General features: G+C 38.5%; 1 long non-coding RNA gene across 1 annotated transcript; it reads left to right on the forward strand.

The window, feature by feature from the left end:
• Positions 1-5323: 5323 nt before the first annotated feature.
• On the forward strand, positions 5324-8232 carry LOC112517612. The gene is made up of 4 exons (XR_003069742.1): positions 5324-5380; positions 5512-5598; positions 5853-5907; positions 8146-8232. It is a non-coding gene; the product is annotated as an uncharacterized LOC112517612 (long non-coding RNA).
• Positions 8233-9034: the final 802 nt, after the last annotated feature.

A 9034-nucleotide genomic window follows, 5' to 3' on the forward strand; every position in this document is an offset into this window, starting at 1 on the left:
CTTTAGTCAGCATTGCCATTGCCTGTTTGATCTCTGACATTTCAGAATCTGAATCTGAGCTGTTACTGTCTTCTGTTTCAGACTCACTTGACTGACTAACTTCTTTTACTTGGTTTCCAGATCTGCTTTTTAATTTCTTTTCCTTTCTTTCCGATACAAGAGCCAAAGGATCAACAACTTCTTTTTCTTTCTTCTTTGAATTTCGGATTTCCAAACATCTTGCTCATTTTGTTTCAGAGTTTCATAGATTTCATGAAAATCAATATCAGATAACTGTTTATTGAATCTGATATGATTGACAAATGGTTTCCACTTAAGGAACTTAACATTAATCTCTATTGTAGTTTTAGAAATTCCATTCTTTGTTAGTTCATTTAGCAGTCTGGCAAGTCTATTGTAAACATCATCAAGACTTTCACCTTCTTTGGCCTTGAATTCTTCATAGGCTGAAATACAGTTAGTAATTTTCAATTGAGTTCCCACTTTCAAACCCATCATCATCTTTTCGATTTGAATCCACATGTTGTGACCTGATGATTTGTAACTATCAATACTGGTGTAAATATCATTAGTCAGTGCTTGTATCATATAAGACTTGCACAGCACATCAGCATGGGCTCTCTCTTTTTCATCAGGAGAATATTGATGCTTTAGTTTAGGAACTCTCTATGCAGGTATGCCTTCTACTAAATCAACATCTATCTCTAGAAAGAATTCAGCAGGACCTTCCATTAAAGATTTCATTATCAGATCACCTTCTTTCACTCTCTCAATAAAATTCAGGAATTTGTCTCTCTACTGATTGTAATCACCACGAAATAGAACAGGTGGCTTGGTATCAGTACCAATAGCCATTGCTTCTCGTGGACTCATCGTATCAATTTGTATGAAATAGGATCAACTGCAGTTCAAAGTTTGAACTAAAGGATCAGTTTACAAAAATATATATGATAATATCTAAACAAAACTTCACACACATTCAACACTTAGAACAATTTAGGCACAAAAACTTATCCGGATTAGTAATCCGGTCAAGCTTATCCTGATTGAAAGTTCGGTCAACAAGATAGGATATTCAACAAGTTATCCGGATTAGAAGTCCGGACAACAAGCAAATTTAAATTGCCCAAAAAACTTAACCAGATTTTAACCAAAGAATGCAAAATTTAAACGGTTTATGCAAAATGAAATACGGATAAGGCACAAAATTCAATTTGAATTAAAATTCTTAAATCGGATATTTTTAACACTTAATCAAAATTCCAAAATGAAAATCGGTCGTAAAAAGTCAATAAGTCAAGGTCAACTAAGTCAACTAGTCAAAATACGTATAAGTCCTTTTAAAACAAATCGATGAATGGTCAAAGGATTAAATCAATTCATCATAACCTCTAGCGCTTCTATCAGAGGCTCTGTGGGTCTGAACTGAGCAAGTACTCATCTCTTTAAGGATTTTCAAACCGTTTAAGTAATTAAAGGTGTAACATGTTAGAAGGCCCCGCACATATCACAGAGGCTCTGTTACCCTTAGGCCTCTAACAGAACTCTCTTCTATAGTTTTGTATTATTGATATGGTGCGAGTGGTTCTGTGGATAAGGGTTAAAACAGATCACGTGCGTGTCAGAAACGGGGGCGCACGTCATCAATCGTGCGTCTTCCCAACACCACGTGTCATATTTTGATTTGTCTTTCCAAAAAGCCACTCATAATGTTTTTTCTCCTAACAAACGGTTCGCTTTCAAATCCCTCACTATAAATACCCCTTCCCCCCAAAACGTAAACCTTTACATTTCTCCTTATACTCCGACGAACCTCAAGCTTTCCGACCAAACCTGCAACTATGTCTTCAAGCTCTTCCGCCTCCGCTCAATCTGTGAATAACTCAAGCAACAACGAAGTAAATCAATCACAGGCACTCACTTCTCATGCCCTATCATTTTTCCAAAATCGATATGAGAGAGTGGTCCTGGTAAAGAAACCCAACAACTACTTTTTCGCTCCCTCTCCATCTGGATTCCCTAAATTCACATATCCCCTTCTTGAAATCCTTCGCAACCATCCTTTATACTATGCTCTCTCAGCAACTAAACCTACCCCAGAAACATATATACCCAATTTTTACTCAGTTCTTATATTACTACCCTGGACAATTCTGGATTAAGCATAGTAGGTTATGCTTCACATCCTACTGTCACATCGCTTGTTCCAATGGAACTGAATGTCACCACCCTGCGCACAGCCCTGCACCTTCCTTCCTTGGCAAATCTGAATTTGGATACCTTCACTCCATCACCGACAGACCCTGAACTGATTGAATTTCTTGAATTTCACTCCTACACARCTATGACAAAAATCATTAAAAGGACTGAATTCAAAAGGAAAGGCCTTCCCCCAATTTGGAATACTCTGTTTTCGATAGTTAATTACTGTCTAAAAGGGAAGGTCCGCAGCCATGACCATGCCTCACTTGCCATGCTTTCCATTGTATATGGAATATACTTCAATCTGCCCCTTGATTACGCATAACTTATCTTCGATGACATGATGGGCTTAATAAAAAAGAATTGTATTACTCAAAAGGGTGAGAAGTCAAAAGTGAAGGCACAGAAGAAAACCAAAGAGGACCTCAATCATCCAAACTTAATTCTACAGAGGTTCTTTGGCTTGGTCTTTGGTGAAATGATAACAGAGAAGCTGCCCTCTGCAGAGCCAAACGCACGATTGTATCCAATGAAGGAGTTCCACCTCACAGAGCATGAGCTAACATACAGAAGCCCACCATGCTCAAATACCTTAGCCGATGAGATAGGAAAGCATACAGACATGGATACAGGAGGCCAGAGCCGGTCCCTGAAAACCCTCCATGCATAGGTATTCCCATAGGAGAGAGAGTGCAAAAAATGAGGGTTGAGGGAAGAAGGGAGGAGCTAGCAGAGGCTAGGGAAATGAGTGAGGAAAGACCGAGGGTAGTAAGTCCCCCACAAAAACAAAAGAAGACAAAGAAGACTCAGAATGATGTCGACTCTTCTGAGAAAAAGAAAGGGAAGAAGAGACCCGCAGAAGAAGAGGGTCCAAGCAGTCCTCTGCAAAAGCCGAAAAAGAAGAAATCGAAGAAGACCCAACCCACAAAGGTTGAGGTGACAGAGGCTGTAATCCTAGAAACCCCAGCAGAGGCTGCTCCTAAGCGCAGAAGGTTGCACAAGATTGTTCAAGAGTCCCCAACAGAGCAAATACACGATGTAATCTTCCACATCCAACAAGAGTTTAAAGCGCCCATAGAGGTGGCAGATTTGGGGACAGAAGTGGTTCTAGACGATGAAGAAGAAGAATTGGAGTTAGATGAGGGAGAAAAAGATGTTGAAGGCACATATCCAAGCCCCCCTCCTAGTGCAACCCACATTTCTACGGACCCTGTTCTAGAGGAAACCCCTATTGAAAAAAGCGTGCACACGTTGAGCCCTAAACCAGCAAACCTCGCAGAGGACATTCTTTCGTCCTCTGTCGAATGCACAGTCCGGGAACCTCAATCTACTCCAACATCTATACTACCTATATAACCATTTAGGCCATTATCATAATTACAACCCTTTAAATACAAAGTACTGCCATTTTACTCTTAAGGACAAGTCATAAAGCATAATGTACAACTTATTGATTCATTGACTTTAACCCCTCTACCATCACCACCAAATTTCAAATTTGAAATAAATTTGAAATAAATTTGAAATAAATTTGAAATGATGCTTGAAGAGTTTGTGAGAGACTTCCCTCAAAAATGACTGATTCAGCCTCATCCTCTTCTCAAGACACTCTCATCCCTCATCCTCTTCTCAAGACACTCTCATCCCTTCCTCATCTCAGACGATTCATCACTGCATCTCTCCATATCCATTATTCACTAATATGGTGAACAATCAAAATCCCTTTGAAGCACATAACCAGAAATAGATGAAAGCAAGATGTAAATCGAGATCTCTGGTCTCGCTCTCTCTCTCTCTCTGTGTGTATATATATAGGGGGTGTTTGCTTATGTTTGGATTGCTTATTTATGAACATGATGCTTTTGGTACGGTTTCCGATTGATCCAGTAGGTTTTATTTTCCGATCCGGAAATTTATCGGAGGTCGTCACCACTGTTGCCAAATAAACATCAAGGCTGTGATGAAATTCTTCTGCATTTAGCATTTCCGAGCATAGGTTTTCGAGCATTGGGTAAAATTCGGCCCGTATCTTGGGCGGGCAACGAGTTGCAGCATGGCGGTGTCTGATCCCATTTGTCGGATTCCAGATTTGCAGATCTGAGCCTACATAACCATAAATAGAAGAAAGCAAGATGTGAATCGAGATCTCTTGTCTCTCTCTCTCTCTCTGTATATATATAAGGGGTGTTTGTGATTGCTTATGTTTGGATTGCTTATTTATGAACATGATGCTTTTGGTACAGTTTCCGATTGATCCAGTAGGTTTTATTTTCTAATCCGAAGATTTATCGGAGGTCGTCACCACTGTTGCCAAATAAACATCGAGGCTGTGATGAAATTCTTCTGCATTTAGCATTTCTGAGCATAGGTTTCCGAGCACTGGGTAAAATTCGGCCCGTATCTTGGCGGGGCAACGGGTTGCAGCCATGGYGGTGTCTGATCCCATTTGTCGGATTCCAGATTTGCAGATTGTTGTTGCTGCTACTTCTACTTCTTGATATGGAAGAAAGAAAGAAGGAAAGAAGGGATAAACCTAAGGTAAGAAAACCTGCAAACCCTAATGAAAAAAACATCAACACCTAATTAATTGTTGTGTGATATGCATAAAGATGACAAATATTTGTGTTTGGATTTTTCAAGTGAAAAAATAGAAGATGGGGGACAGAATCACTGCACTCCAACAATTAGTATCACCTTTCGAAAAAGTTTGATCAATTTTTTGAATTCTTATCTTTATGGATATATATTATATTGGCCTGGTGGGTGTGCCACTACCTCGATCCAGCAAAACCACCTTTAATGCATCTGAGTGTATTCGATCAAAATCTGAGATAATCCGCATATTGGCTGGGGCAACCGGTATGGTTATATGAGAGAAAGAAGATATGAATGTTTTCGTTCTTTGTCATTGCAACCAGTAAGTTGCAGCAATGGCGAATTTATCCTCTTTGTTGATTATTTACATCTGAGCCTCACATTTTTCAACCGACCCTGTTTTACTCATTTTCTAGAACATTTTCTTCCATTTTTTTGATTAATCTGGATATTTAACCCGCTATGCAAGCCGGCTATTCCTAGGGGACCACCTGCTTGGATATTTAATCTGGATATCTGGAGGTTCTTCTCCTCGATCTGTTTCTCCTTGGAATGAAAAGCCACAGTTCTGTCCGATAGGCATGTATGTAAACTATTTGTGATTTGCTTATAAACATAAAACTGATTATAAATTGGTGGCTTTTGTATGCTTGGATCCATGGCCATTTCTGCCATATTACTTACATATTTCAGTTTTGGTTTTGTATTCAACAGATGCTACTTTGCCAGGATAAATCTTTTTTGTTCTTATACTGATCAATGGATAATGATGAATAGGGTCCAGTGGATTTTTCCTACCAGGTACTGTAAGCTAGGTTTTTATAGTACCCGCTTTTATTTGCAGCTTAGACATCACTCACAAAAGAGGTTGAGTAATTTGATTATACTTTGTTTGAATTACTGTTAATCCTAATCTTTAGTTTATGTGGGTTGAGGAAGGATCAGACGGAGAGGGAATTGGATGAGAATAGCCAAGTTAAATGTGACATTTTTTTACCATAACTTGACAGGTTGCGAGCATAATGTCATGTTATAGAATTTTTTTATTATTTCAGGTGAGCTTCATTCTTACCATCTTCAGGATAATAGGAGGACTTGGACGATAATAAGGTATCTTGTATGATGTGTTTGTTGTTAAGTTACTTTTTTGTAATTTTATCTTGATCTACTTATGCATGATTTTTAACCAAAATTTACTTGTCATTTATTGTTTATTTTCACTATTATGATGCATCTATAAAATATGGTCTTAGGGATGCAAAAATTATTTTGTGGTTAAAGAACGGATGCAAAAATTATGGAATTAGGGTCGTATACCAAACGCCTACCGAGTAAGTAATCCACCAAGAGTTACCTTTCTAACTTTCCTTTACCGGGTAACAATCCTTGCCAAAATTATTTTGTAGCTATCAAGAACAGAGAGACTCCGGTTCCGCTTACCCGGGTAAGATTTTATGGGTAAAATTCAACACTATCACTTACTTACCGTGTAAGATCAAAACAAAATCGTATGCAACAATTTATCTGGTAAAAGCTAACCATGGTAAAAGTCGTCGTTCTCACTTATCGGGTAAAACTCTCGGTCCTTACCTTCGCACTTACCGGGTAAGACTCTCGGTCCTTACCTTCGCTCTTACCGGGTAAGATTTTTGGTCCTTCCATATTCATCCGGTAAGGTAATGTGACTTGCGTAAGCCCTTACCCGGATAAGGGTTTGGTAAACGGCCCCTTAGTCTTAAAAACTTTACAGATCTTAAGCAAGCAATAGTATTGGTAATTAAGACTGCATTATGTTTGGGACACACATCTTTGGGACTGGACACACATCTGGCCACATGTTTGGGACACAGATCTGTGGTTTGCAACAAGACTGCATTCTATTTTAACACTGGTTTAAACATCCCCATTGTTATGTTTTGAAGATGTTTAAATTCGCATTTGAACCTGTGTAGTAGTAGTAGTAGGATGATAGTCTAACTTTAGTCAATGGGCTATTGGTCTTTGATCTGGCCCACATTGGTACCACAACTTACAACCAAACCACCTTCAACTTACAACCACCCATTTTGAGAATATTGGAGAACGATGAACATGTTGTTGCTGGTGGTAATCAAAGCTACTAAGAACCAGCAGTATTGTTGCTGTCATAGTGTTTGTGTTGCATAGGTGCCAATTTTCCACTTTAGATAAATTATGATCATATTGCTGTAGTATTTAGATAAACCTTCCATTTATGGGTAAAATTTGAACTACTGATTTTTAAAGCCCACTTAGAAGAAAGAATGCCGCAGGTCACATAGCCTAAAATAATTGAATATCTTTCAAGCCCATTCTTGGATTTTATTTATTTATTTATTTATTTATGGCTCAATKCTCATACAAAGCTTCAGCTGCCTCTTTATTCTTACTTTGTCCAAGGTATACCATTGCATGACACTCTTGGTTTGATGAAGCATGGGTAGGATACTTAATTTGGTTTCATCATTCGCTTATCCAAAATTTTGACMTATTTCACTTGTAACAATTTTGCCAAGGATTGAAAAAGGAAATTTCAGGTATGTTGTGATTGGATCTTAACTTCCATATTCTGAGGTGATATGGTTAAAAGTTGAATACTTTTAGATGTTATCTTTCTACCTAGCTGTTATTCCACTTGAAATGTCAATACAGTGGCCATATTAAGTCTAAGGATCAATATAGTAGCCATATGCAGTTTAAATAGGCTCCTCCCACTTCTGTTTATGTTTACACTGCTTCATATTAACTAAGCTTTTTTAAGTTTTTGAGTTTGTGTGGTAGGTTATGTCTACAACACCTGTTAAATGTCAACAACAGGTGTTAAATTTCAACAGTAGAGTGTTGTATGTGTGTGTTCTATGTGTATATTGTACTTCAAATAGAAAATGACAACGAAACAGCCCTGTTATGTCTTGATATTTCCATTTATATGTTTATATGAACAAACTTGGTTAAATGAACCAACTTGATATTTCCATTTCTTGTTTAAATGGATTGTTTGCCAAAACAGCAACCTGTGTGTGCATATGTATTTCTACACACATATATTAATGCATACAAAGGTTTAATCTATCTATGTGCACATATATCCTACTGTTCCATGATCACATATATTGCGGTTAATTTTTTTTAGCTATAGAATGCCTTACCTAAGTTGAAGCCCACTCATTTTTTGATGAGTTTTAAGAAATTCTTATTCAATATTATTATATATCATTAAGGGTCATTGTTGRTGAGTTTTACGTGATGAATAAAATATAATCAACAATTATATTATTACACATTTTGTACCATATGTTTCTATTAATACCATTGCGTCATTTTTTGCAGGAAATATTTACGGATGAGTGCATTACGAAAAACAAACAACAGTTTGGATATACAGRTGAACATTATTTTACAAACGATTGTATTTCTTTGTTCATTCAAGAATTTCAAGTTTTGTAATGAGTTCCGAGTAGATGGTTTCAGAAACCCGACATGTGTGCAATTTTTGTTCATTCGGTCTTCTTAACAAACAAAATTAATGTTCAACTTTATATATTAATTGACTTGTAAAATAACCACACAAACTCATGATTCAAGGTCAAACTAATGTTTCCGGATTGTGATTTCCCCGCGCTGCATCGCGCGGGTACACCACTAGTCCTCTCAAAAGGATGGTGGTTTTAAAATAAGAGTCCATTTGCCCAAGGACTCGTCACAACCCAGAGAGGCATCCGTTACCCCTCCACACTTGAGTGAAGAACCAAGTTATGCTTCAGAGGCATACGAGAGATTCATAGAGACTGCGGGTCTAGAACGCCCAAAGTTTCCACTCGATCCCTCTGCCAAGTTCGGCTCTGAACCTACTAGGCACGACATCGAGAGAACACTGGTAGGCTCTCCAATTTGAGATGTTCGAGGATCCGGTGGAAGTCCCTGAGCTGACATCGACAAACCAGTCACTAAGGGCGCCTTACACTCCGAGGCTACTACGTCACCATGTGTTGGTGATCTAGGTTCCCTGAGTACTTATGTGACGAAGGAGGAGTTACAAACCTTCGCCACAGAGGTATTCAAGAGGATGGATCAGTTGAAAAGCTTGTTCTCCTCCCAACCGGCGACAGAGGTTCTTGCACCTCTCACAGAGGCTCTGAAGGAGTCGACTTCCACAACTTCTGAGCTAAAGGCGGCCGTATCAGCCCTTCAGAGCTCTGTCCTCAACAAAGACGACCTC

This window comes from Cynara cardunculus (genome assembly GCF_001531365.2).
Source record: "Cynara cardunculus var. scolymus isolate 2C chromosome LG 9, CcrdV1, whole genome shotgun sequence".
In the NCBI taxonomy this organism is placed as follows: Eukaryota; Viridiplantae; Streptophyta; class Magnoliopsida; order Asterales; family Asteraceae; genus Cynara; species Cynara cardunculus.